Source organism: Arachis hypogaea, chromosome 17 (assembly GCF_003086295.3).
Source record: "Arachis hypogaea cultivar Tifrunner chromosome 17, arahy.Tifrunner.gnm2.J5K5, whole genome shotgun sequence".
NCBI classification, from domain to species: domain Eukaryota; kingdom Viridiplantae; phylum Streptophyta; class Magnoliopsida; order Fabales; family Fabaceae; genus Arachis; species Arachis hypogaea.
Genome location: NC_092052.1, coordinates 90,923,264 through 90,935,144, shown reverse-complemented (window position 1 = coordinate 90,935,144; position 11,881 = coordinate 90,923,264). Strand labels below are relative to the sequence as shown.

Below are 11,881 nucleotides of genomic sequence, written 5' to 3'. Positions count from 1 at the left end.
ACCTTGGCATCATTGGTGGGCAAAGCCACAGCTTCAACCCATTTGGACACATAGTCAACTGCCACTAGAATATAGTTGTTTGAATGTGAGGGTGGGAAGGGTCCCATGAAATCAATTCCCCACACATCAAACAACTCAACCTCAAGAATCCCCTGCTGTGGCATTTCATGGTTGGCAGGGAGATTCGTGGCTTTTTCACATCTGTCACAGTGCTTTACAAATGCTCTTGAGTTTCTGAAGAGAGTCGGCCAGTAAAACCCGCTCTGAAGGACTTTTCTAGCTGTCCTTTCACCACCAAAGTGGCCTCCATACTCAGAACCATGACAGTGCCAAAGAATCTGCTGTTTTTCTTCATCTGGGACACACCTCTGGATAATTCCATCTGAACACCTTTTAAAAAGGTATGGTTCCTCCCAAATGTAGTACTTTGCATCAGTTAATAGCTTTTTCACTTGTTGCCTACTGTACTCCCTTGGGATAAAATTCATGGCCTTATAATTTGCAATGTCTGCAAACCATGGGGCCTGCTGAATGAGGAATAATTGCTCATCCGGAAATGTCTCAGTTACAGCTGTGGTTGGTTGCATTCCTGCTTCAGGCTCAATTCTGGAGAGATGGTCAGCTACTTGATTTTCTGACCCTTTCCTGTCTTTTATTTCAATATCAAACTCCTGAAGGAGCAACACCCATCTGATTAATCTTGGTTTAGAATCCTGCTTGGTTAGAAGGTACTTCAAAGCAGCATGGTCAGTATAAACAATAACCTTAGAACCAAGTAAATAGGACCTAAACTTATCAACAGCATAAACAACAGCTAATAATTCCTTTTTTGTAGTTGTGTAATTCTTTTCAGCTTCATTTAACACACGACTGGCATAATAAATGACATGAACAAGCTTACCATGCCTCTGTCCTAAAATAGCTCCTATAGCAAAATCACTAGCATCACACATTAATTCAAATGGTAAATCCCAGTCAGAGGGAGCTATAATGGGAGCAGAGGTAAGGTTTGCCTTCAGAGTTTCGAAAGCATGCAGACAGTCAGAATCAAAGACAAAAGGAACATCAACAACCAACAGGTTGCTCAATGGTTTAGCAATTTTAGAAAAATCCTTTATAAATCTTCTATAAAATCCTGCATGACCCAAGAAACTCCTAATTGCCTTAGCATTAGTTGGTGGTGGTAATTTTTCAATTACCTCCACCTTTGCTCTGTCAACCTCAATTCCCTTACTTGAAATCTGGTGCCCTAGAACAATGCCTTCTGTAACCATAAAATGGCATTTTTCCCAATTTAAAATAAGGTTTGATTCTTGACACCGTTTCAAGACAAGAGATAAATGTTTAAGGAAGGATTCAAGAGAATTACCAAAAACAGAAAAGTCATCCATAAATATCTCAATAAACTTTTCAACCATTTCAGAAAAAATTGAAAGCATACACCTCTGAAAAGTTGCTGGAGCATTGCAAAGTCCAAATGGCATTCTCCTATAGGCAAATACTCCAAAGAGGCATCTGAATGCTGTATTCTCTTGATCTTGAGGGTCCACTGCAATTTGATTATATCCAGAATATCCATCCAGAAAACAATAAAAAGCATGACCAGCTAACCTCTCAAGCATCTTATCAATGAAGGGGAGGGGAAAATGATCCTTCCTTGTAGTAGTGTTGAGTCTCCTGTAATCTATGCACATTCTCCATCCTGTGACTGTTCTTGTAGGAATAAGCTCATTCTTTTCATTCTTGATCACTGTCATCCCTCCTTTCATGGGAACTACCTGCACAGGACTTACCCAAGGACTATCAGAAATAGGGTAAATAATACCTGCTTCCCATAACTTCATTACCTCTTTTTGGACCACCTCTTTCATAGTTGGGTTGAGTCTCCTTTGTGGTTGCACAACTGGTTTAGCATTATCTTCAAGAAGGATTTTGTGCATACACTTGGTTGGACTAATCCCCTTCAAGTAACTAATGGTCCACCCAAGAGCTGTTTTATGACTCTTGAGCACTGAAACAAGTGCCTCTTCTTCTTCAGGTTTCAGAGAAGAGCTAATGATCACTGGGTATGAATCATTTCCACCCAAGAACACATATTTCAGAGAGGGAGGTAAAGGTTTGAGCTCAAGCTTGGGGGCTTCCTTCTCCTTTATAGGCGTGTTCATCAGCTCCTTTTAGGGTGGTGAATCATCAACTTCAACTAATTCACACTCAGAAATAGGATCCAGAACATCATCAAGTACCTCAGTTTCCAGTACTTCTTGAACAAGTGGTTCTATAACATCTATTTTCATACACCCCTCAGAATCATTGGGGTGCTTGAGGGCTTCAAAAACATTTAGGACCACCTGTTCTTCATTGACCCTCAGAGGTTAATTCACCTTTTTGCACATCAATCAAAGCTCTACCTGTAGCTAAAAAGGGTCTACCAAGTATAATAGAGGGTTTTACCTCCTCTTCCATGTCTAATATAACAAAATCAACATGGAAAATAAATGGTCCTACTTTAACAATTAAATCTTCAACCACACCCACAGGTAATTTAATAGAAAGATCAGCAAGTTGAAGAGAAATACGAGTGGGTTTTACCTCCTCAATTTGAAGCTTTTTCATCACTGAAAGTGGCATGAGGTTGATGCTAGCTCCAAGATCACATAAAGCTCTCTGAATGCCGACTTCTCCAATGATGCAAGGAATGACAAAGCTTCCTGGGTCTGGCATTTTCTCAAGAAGGGTGTGTCGAATAATAGCACTGCATTCCTTGGTTAACACCACTATCTCTTGTTCCTTCCAATTCCTCTTGTGGGTCGACAACTCTTTCATAAATTTAGCATAGAGAGGCATTTGCTCCAGGGCCTCTACAAAAGGAATGTTGATCTACAGCTTCTTGAAGACATCTAAAAATTTAGAGAATTGCTTTTCTTTGGACGCCTTCTGAAGCCTCTGAGGATATGGCATTTTTGGCTTGAATTCAGGGGCCTTTGGCAAGGTGGGATAAGTGTCAAGAGAGTCAAGAAATGGGTTGTCTGCACGTTTAGGAGGGGCGTGCTCTACTTCTTCTTTCTTCTCCTCTAGAGCTTTCTTTTCAACTAGATCTTTATTGACCTTAGTCTCAGAACTAGCTACCTTACCACTTATCAATTGAATGGCCTTGCAATCTTCTCTTGGGTTCACTACTGTATCACCAGGGAATGTATTTGAAGACCTTTCAGGTAATTGCTTGCTCATTTGACCCATTTACACCTCAAAGTTTCTAATGGAGGATCTGGTTTCTTGTATGAAACTCATCATCATCTCCCATTTAGAATCTTCTTGGGATTTAGAATTTGCCTGCTGAGGTGGTTGTTGTTGCTGAGACTGAAATTGGCAGTTATTATGGTTGTTCTGTTGAAAACCACCCTGAGAACTATTGTTGAAGTTCTGAGGTCTCTGAGGTTGATCTCTCCACCCAAAATTTGGGTGATTCCTCCATCCCTGATTGTATGTCTTAGAATACATTGTTGGGATTTCTAGGACCACTCCCCATGTAATTCACCCGTTCAGAAGAGGGTTGAGCATAATCATAATTATCATTTTGCGTAAAGTTACCTGTCATGTCATAGGAGGTATCTTGGGGTGGATTTTGAGTGTTAATAGCTGAGACTTGCATGCCACCTATCTGTTGAGTAAGTAGATTTATCTGCTGAGACATAAGCTTGTTCTGAGCAAGAAGAGCATTAACAGCTTCTCCTTCCAACACGCCTCTCTTCCGAGCAGCCTCAGAGTTCACATGATTCCTGTTAGATGTGTATAAATATTGGTTGCTTGCAACCAATTCAATCAACTCAATAGTCTCCTCTGGTGTCTTCTTCTTGTGCAATGAACCGCCTGCAGAAGTGTATAGGCTCATCTTTGACATCTCTCCTAAGCCTTCATAAAAAATATCCAGTTGGGTCCTGGTGCACGAAATTGTGATTATCAACAATGGCGCCAAAGGCTTGGAGCTCTCAAACGTGAATCACACTTTGTCACAATTCCGTACAACTAACCAGCAAGTGCACTGGGTCGTCCAAGTAATAAACCTTACGTGAGTAAGGGTCGATCCCACGGAGATTGTCGGCTTGAAGCAAGCTATGGTCATCTTGTAAATCTCAATTAGGCGGATTCAAATGGTTATGGAGTTTAAGGTGATGAAAATAAACATAAAATAAAGATAGAGATACTTATGTAATTCATTGGTGGATTTCAGATAAGCGTATGAAGATGCTTTGTTCCCCTTGAACCTCTCATTTCCTATTGCCTTCTTCCAATCATTCATACTCCTTTCCATGGCAAGCTTTATGTTGGGCATCACCGTTGTCAATGGCTACATCCCGTCTTCTCAGTGAAAATGGTCCAGATGCTCTGTCACAACATCGGCTAATCAGCTATCGGTTCTCGATCATGTCGGAATAGGATCCATTGATCCTTTTGCGTCTGTCAGACGCCCCACAATCGCGAGTTTGAAGCTCGTCACAGTCATCCCTTCTTAGATCCTACTCGGAATACCACAGATAAGGTTTAGACTTTCTGGATCTCATGAATGGCTTCCATTAATTCTAGCCTATACCACGAAGGTTCCAATCTTAGATTAGAAACCCAAGAGATACGCATTCAAGCCATTGCTAGTAGAACAGAGGTGGTTGTCAAGCACATGTTCATAGGTGAGTATGATGATGAGTGTCACGGATCATCACATTCATCAAGTTGAAGAACGAATGAATATCTTGGAGAAGAAATAGACTTGAGTTGAATAGAAAAACAATAGTACTTTATATTAATTCATGAAGAACAGCAGAGCTCCACACCTTAATCAATGGTGTGTAGAAACTCCACCGTTGAGAATACATAAGAACAAGGTCTAGGTATGGCCGTGAGGCCAGCCTCCCAAACGTGAAAAGGTCTATCAAAGTCTGAGTAAAAGATCGATCAAAATACAATAGCAAAAGGTCCTATTTATAGAGAACTAGTAGCCTAGGGTTTACAGAAATCAATAATTAATGCAGAAATCTTCTTCCGGGCCCACTTGGTGTGTGCTTGGGCTAAGCATTGAAGCTTCCATGTGTAGAGACTTTTCTTGGAGTTAAACGCCAGCTTTTGTGCCAGTTTGGGCGTTTAACTCTAGCTTTTGTGCCAGTTTTGGAGTTAAACGCCAAAATTCTTGAGCTGACTTCGAACGCCTGTTTGGGCCATCAAATCTTGGAAAAGGTTTGGACTATTATATATTGCTGGAAAGCCCAGGATGTCTACTTTCCAACGCAATTAAGAGCGCACCAAATGGGCTTCTGTAGCTCCAGAAAATCCACTTTGAGGGCAGGGAGGTCAGAATCCAACAGCATCTGCAGTCCTTTTTCAGCCTCTGAATCAGATTTTTGCTCAGGTCCCTCAATTTCAGCCAGAAAATACCTGAAATCACAGAAAAACACACAAACTCATAGTAAAGTCCAGAAGAGTGATTTTTATTTAAAAACTAATAAAAATATAATAAAAACTAATTAAAATGTACTAAAAATATACTAAAAACAATGCCAAAAAGCGTATAAATTATCCGCTCATCACAACACCAAACTTAAATTGTTGCTTGTCCCCAAGCAACTGAAAATCAAATAGGATAAAAAGAAGAGAATATACAATGAATTCCAAAAACATCTTTGAAGATCAGTATTAATTAGATGAGCGGGGCTTTTAGCTTTTTGCTTCTGAACACTTTTGGCATCTCACTTTATTCCTTGAAGTTCAGAATGATTGGCATCTATAGGAACTCAGAATCCAGATAGTGTTATTTATTCTCCTAGTTAAGTATGTTGATTCTTGAACACAGCTACTTTATGAGTCTTGGCTGTGGCCCTAACCACTTTGTTTTCCAGTATTACCACCGGATACATAAATGCCACAGACACATAACTGGGTAAACCTTTTCAGATTGTGACTCAGCTTTGCTAGAGTACCCAATTAGAGGTGTCCAGGGTTTTTAAGCACACTCTTCTTTTTGCTTTGGACCTCGACTTTAACTGCTCAGTCTCAAGTTTTCACTTGACACCTTCACGCCACAAGCACATGGTTAGGGACAGCTTGGTTTAGCCGCTTAGGCCAGGATTTTATTCCTGTGGGCCCTCCTATCCACTGATGCTCAAAGCCTTGGATCCTTCTTATCACCCTTGCCTTTTGGTTTAAAGGAGTATTGGCTTTTTTTGCTTGCTTTTCTTTTTATCTTTTCTCTCTTCTTCTTTTTTTCTGCAAGCTTTTCACTACTTTTTCTTGCTTCAAGAATCAATTTTATGATTTTTCAGATCATCAGATAACATTTCTCTTTTTCCTTTCATTCATTCAAGAGCCAACAATTTTAACATTCATAAATAATCAAATTCAAAAATATGCACTGTTCAAGCATTCATTCAGAAAGACAATAGTATTGCCGCCACATCAAAATAATTAAACTATTTTAAAATTTGAAATTCATGCACTTCTTTTTCTTTTTCAATTGAAAACATTTTTCATTTAAGAAAGGTGATGGATTCATTTTCATAGCTTTAAGGCATAGACACTAATGATCATGTAATAAAGACACAAACATAGATAAACATAAAGCATAATTTTTCGAAAAACAGGAAAATAAAGAACAAGAAAGTTAAAGAACGGGTCCACCTTAGTGATGGCGGCTTGTTCTTCCTTTTGAAGATCTTATGGAGTGCTTGAGCTCCTCAATGTCTCCTCCTTGCCTTTGTTGCTCCTCTCTCATGGTTCTTTGATCTTCTCCAATTTTATGGAGGAGGATGGAATGCTCTTGGTACTCCACCCTTAGTTGTCCCATGTTGGAACTTAATTCTCCTAGGGAGGTGTTGATTTGCTCCCAATAGTTTTGTGGAGGAAGATGCATCCCTTGAGGCATCTCAAGGATTTCATGATGAGGAGTTTCCTCATGCTCTTGATGAGGTTCTCTTGTTTTCTCCATCCTTTTCTTAGTGATGGGTTTGTCCTCATCAATGAGAATGTCTCCCTCTATGTCAATTCCAACCGAATTGTAAAGGTGACAAATGAGATGAGGGAAGGCTAACCTTGCCAAAGGAGAGGACTTGTCCGCCACCTTGTAGAGTTCTTAGGATATAACCTCATGAACTTCCACTTCCTCTCCAATCATGATGCTATGTATCATGATAGCCCGGTCTATAGTAGCTTCGGACCGGTTGCTAATGGGAATGATTGAGCGTTGGATGAATCGGCTTCCTTCTTGAATCTCTCTTCCATTGAGCGCCCTCTTCACATATGTCCATGAGGACTTGGTCCAACCTATGATCAAAGTTGACCCTTCTAATGTATGGGTGTGCATCTCCTTGCATCATGGGCAAGTTGAATGCCAACCTTACATTTTTCGGACTAAAATCTAAGTATTTCCCTCGGACCATTGTAAGCCAATTCTTAGGGTCCGGGTTCACACTTTGATCATGGTTCTTAGTGATCCATTAAGATTCCGACTTGTTGAATGGGGTTGGTGAGAACTTCCCAACCTCTTCTTCGAATCTCATGTAGGATCTCCGGATATTTGCCTTTTTTGAGCTTAAAAGGGACCTCGGGGATCACCTTCTTCTTGGCCACAACTTCATAGAAGTGGTCTTGATGCACCCTTGAGAGGAATCCCTCCATCTCCCATGACTCGAAGGTGGAAGCTTTTGCCTTCCCTTTCCTCTTTCTAAAGGTTTCTCCAGCCTTTGGTGCCATAAATGGTTATGGAAAAACAAAAAGCTTTAGCTTTTACCACACCAAAATTAGAAGGTTTCTCGTCCTCGAGCAAAAGAAGAAAGAAGAGAGTAGAAGAAGAAGAAATAGAGGAGATGGAGTGGGCTTTGTGTTTCGGCCAAGGGGGAGAAGTGGTGTTTAGGTTGTGTGAAAATGAAGGAGTGAAGATGGGTTTATATAAGAGTGAGAAGGGTGTGTATGGTTCGGCCATAGAGGGTGGGTTTGGGAGGGAAAGTGGTTTGAATTTGAATGGTGAGGTAGGTGGGGTTTTATGAAGGATGGATGTGAGTGGTGAAGAGAATGGTGGGATTTGATAGGTGAGGAGTTTTTGGGGAAGAGGTATTGAGGTGATTGGTGAATGGGTGAAGAAGAGAGAGAGTGGTGGGGTAGGTGGGGATCCTGTAGGGTCCACAGATCCTGAGGTGTCAAGGATATCTCATCCCTGCACCAAGTGGCGTGCAAAATGCCCCTTTCTGCCAATTCTGGCGTTAAACGCCAGACTGCTACCCATTTCTGGCGTTTAACACCAGCTTCTTGCCCATTCCTGGCATTAAACGCCAGTCTGGTGACCTTTTCTGGCGTTAAACGCCCAGAATGGTGCCAGACTGGGTGTTTAACGCCCATTCTGTTACCTTTACTGGCGTTTAAACGCCAGTAACTATCTCCTCCAGGGCGTTCTATTTTTCATTCTATTTTTCACTTTGTTTTTGCTTTTTTAATTATTTTTGTGACTTCACATGATCATCAACCTACATAAAACATAAAATAACAAAAGAAAATAGAAATTTAACATAGATAAGTAAAAAAAATTAGGTTGCCTCCCAACAAGCGCTTCTTTAATGTCAATAGCTTCACAGTAGGCTCTCATGGAGCCTCATGGATGTTCAGAGCAATGTTGGAACCTCCCAACACCAAACTTAGAGTTTGAATGTGGAGGTTCAATACCAAACTTAAAGTTTGGTTATGGCCTCCCAACACCAAACTTAGAGTTTGACTGTGGGGGCTCTGTTTGACTCTGTATTGAGAGAAGCTCTTCATGCTTCCTCTCCATGGTGACAGAGTGATATCCTTGAGCTTTAAACACAAGGGAGTCTCCATTCACTTCAATGATCAATTCTCCTCTGTCAACATCAATCACAGCTTTTGCTGTGGCTAGAAAGGGTCTGCCAAGGATGATGGATTCATCCATACACTTCCCAGTCTCTAGGACTATGAAATCAGCAGGGATGTAATGGTTTTCAACCTTTACCAAGACATCCTCTACAAGTCCATAAGCCTGTTTCTTTGAATTATCTGCCATCTCCAGTGAGATTCTTGCAGCTTGTACCTCAATGATCTCTAGCTTCTCCATTACAGAGAGAGGCATGAGGTTTATGCTTGACCCTAGGTCACACAGACCCTTCTCAAAGGTCATGGTGCCTATGGTACAAGGTATTGAGAACTTTTCAGGATCCTATCTCTTTTGAGGTAATCTCTGCCTAGTCAAGTCATCCAGTTCTTTGATGAGCAATGGAGGTTCATTCTCCCAAGTCTCATTACCAAATAACTTGGCATTTTGCTTCATGATTGCTCCAAGGTACTTAGCAACTTGCTCTTCAGTGACATCTTTATCCTCTTCAGAGGAAGAATACTCATTAGAGCTTATGAAAGGCAGAAATAAATTCAATGGAATCTCTATGGTCTCAGAATGAGCCTTAGATTCCCATGGTTCCTCATTAGGGAACTCCATGGAGGTCAGTGGGCGTCCATTGAGGTCTTCCTCAGTGGGAATCACTGCCTCTTCCTCCTCTCCATGTTTGGCCATGTGAGATGTGGTTATGGCCTTGCACTCTCTTTTTGGATTCTCTTCTGTATTGCTTGGGAGAGTGCTAGGAGAGAGTTCAGTAATTTTCTTACTCAGCTGACCCAATTGTGCCTCCAAATTTCTAATGGAGGACCTTGTTTCAGTCATTAAACTTTGTGTGGTTTTGATTAGATCAGAAATAATGGTTGTTAAGTCAGAGGGATTTTGCTTAGAATTCTCTGTCTGTTGCTGAGAAGATGATGGAAAAGGCTTGCCATTGCTAAACCTATTTCTTCCATCATTGTTGTTGTTGAAACCTTGTTGAGGTCTCTGTTGATCCTTCCATGAGAGATTTGGGTGATTTCTCCATGAAGGATTATAGGTGTTTCCATAGGATTCTCCCATGTAATTCACCTCTTCCATTGCTGGGTTCTCAGGATCATAAGCTTCTTCTTCAGAGGAAGCTTCCTTAGTACTGCCTGTTGCTGCTTGCATTTCAGACAGACTCTGAGAAATCATATTGACTTGTTGGGTCAATATTTTATTTTGAGCCAATATGGCATTCAGAGTATCAATCTCAAGAACTCCTTTCTTCTGAGTTGACCCATTATTCACAGGATTCCTTTCAGAGGTGTACATGAATTGGTTATTTGTAACCATTTCAATGATTTCTTAAGCTTCTGCAGGCGTCTTCTTCAGATGAAGAGATCCTCCAGCAGAGCTATCCAATGACATCTTGGATAGTTCAGACAGACCATCATAGAAGATTCCTATGATGCTCCATTCTGAAAGCATGTCAAAAGGGCACCTTCTGATCAATTGCTTGTATCTCTCCCAAGCTTCATAGAGGGACTCACCATCCTTCTGTCTAAAGGTTTGGACTTCCACGCTAAGCTTACTCAATTTTTGAGGTGGAAAGAACTTTGCCAAGAAGGCATTGACTAGCTTTTCCAAAGAGTTCAGGCTTTCCTTAGGTTGTGAATCCAACCATGTTCTAGCTCTGTCTCTTACAGCAAAAAGAAAGAGCATAAGTTTTTAGACTTCAGGGTCAACCCCATTGGTCTTGACAGTGTCACAGATTTTCAAGAACTCAGCTAAGAACTGATGAGGATCTTCCAATGGAAGTCCATGAAACTTGCAATTCTGTTGCATTAGAAAAACTAATTGAGACTTAAGCTCAAAGTTGTTTGCTCCAATGGCAGGGATAGAGATGCTTCTCCCATAGAAATCAGGAGTAGGTGCAGTAAAGTCACCAAGCACCTTCCTTGCATTGTTGGCATTGTTGTTGTTTTCGGCTGCCATGGTTTCCTCTTCTTTGAAGAGCTCTGTTAGGCTCTCTAAAGAGAATTGTTCTTTAGCTTCTCTTAGCTTTCTCTTCAAGGTCCATTCAGGTTCAGGATCAGCTTGAACAAGTATGCCTTTATCTTTGTTCCTGCTTATACGAAAGAGAAGAGAACAAGAAAGTAGGGAATCCTCTATGTCACAGTATAGAGATTCCTTGAGGTGTCAGAGGAAAAGAAGAATAGAAAGAGGAGGTGAAGAAGAGGGAATTCGAACTTATCAAGAGTGACAGAGTTCGAATTGCACCTTGATGATGAGTGTTAGTCCCTTAAATAGAAGGATGTGAAAAGAGGGGAAGAATTTTCAAAAATAAATTAAAAATATTTTGAAATAATTAAAAAGAAATTTGAAAATTTGATTGAGATTTTCGAAAACTAAGATTGGGAAAGAAATCAAGTAATTTTTTGAAAAAGATTTTGAAATCAGAAATTAAAAAGATATGATTGAAAATTAATTTTGAAAAAGGGTGTGATTGAAAATATATGATTGAGAAGATATGATTAAAAATCAAATTAAAAAGAGAAAGTTTTAAAACTAAAGTTGATTACTTGACTAACAAGAAATTAGAAGATATGATTCTAAAATCTAAAATTTGATCCTTTCTTAATAGGCAAGTAACAACTTGAAAATTTTTGAAGTAAATCTTGAATTGAAGCAAGCATTTTTGAAAATAGCAAAAATAAATATAAAATGGAAAGAAATTGATTTTGAAAGACATATGATTGAAAAGATATGATTTGAAAAAGATTTGATTTTGAAAAATTATGAAAACTTGAAAAAAATGTGAATTAAAAACAAAATCTTCCCTCTAGTGTCATCCTGGCATTAAACACCCAGAATGGCATCCATTCTGGCGTTTAACGCCCAAAACTCTACCTTTTTGGGTGTTAAACGCCCAGCCAGGTACCCTGGCTGGCGTTTAAACGCCGGTTTTCCTTCTTCACTGGACGTTTTGAACGCCCAGCTTTTTCTGTTTGATTCCTCTGCTGAATATTCTGAATCTTC

General features: G+C 40.1%; 1 non-coding gene across 1 annotated transcript; it reads left to right on the top strand.

The window, feature by feature from the left end:
• The first annotated feature begins 10,324 nt into the window (after nucleotides 1–10,324).
• Nucleotides 10,325–10,432, top strand: LOC112768776 (small nucleolar RNA R71). The gene has a single exon (XR_003186166.1). It is a non-coding gene; the product is annotated as a small nucleolar RNA R71 (small nucleolar RNA).
• The last annotated feature ends 1,449 nt before the right edge of the window (nucleotides 10,433–11,881 follow it).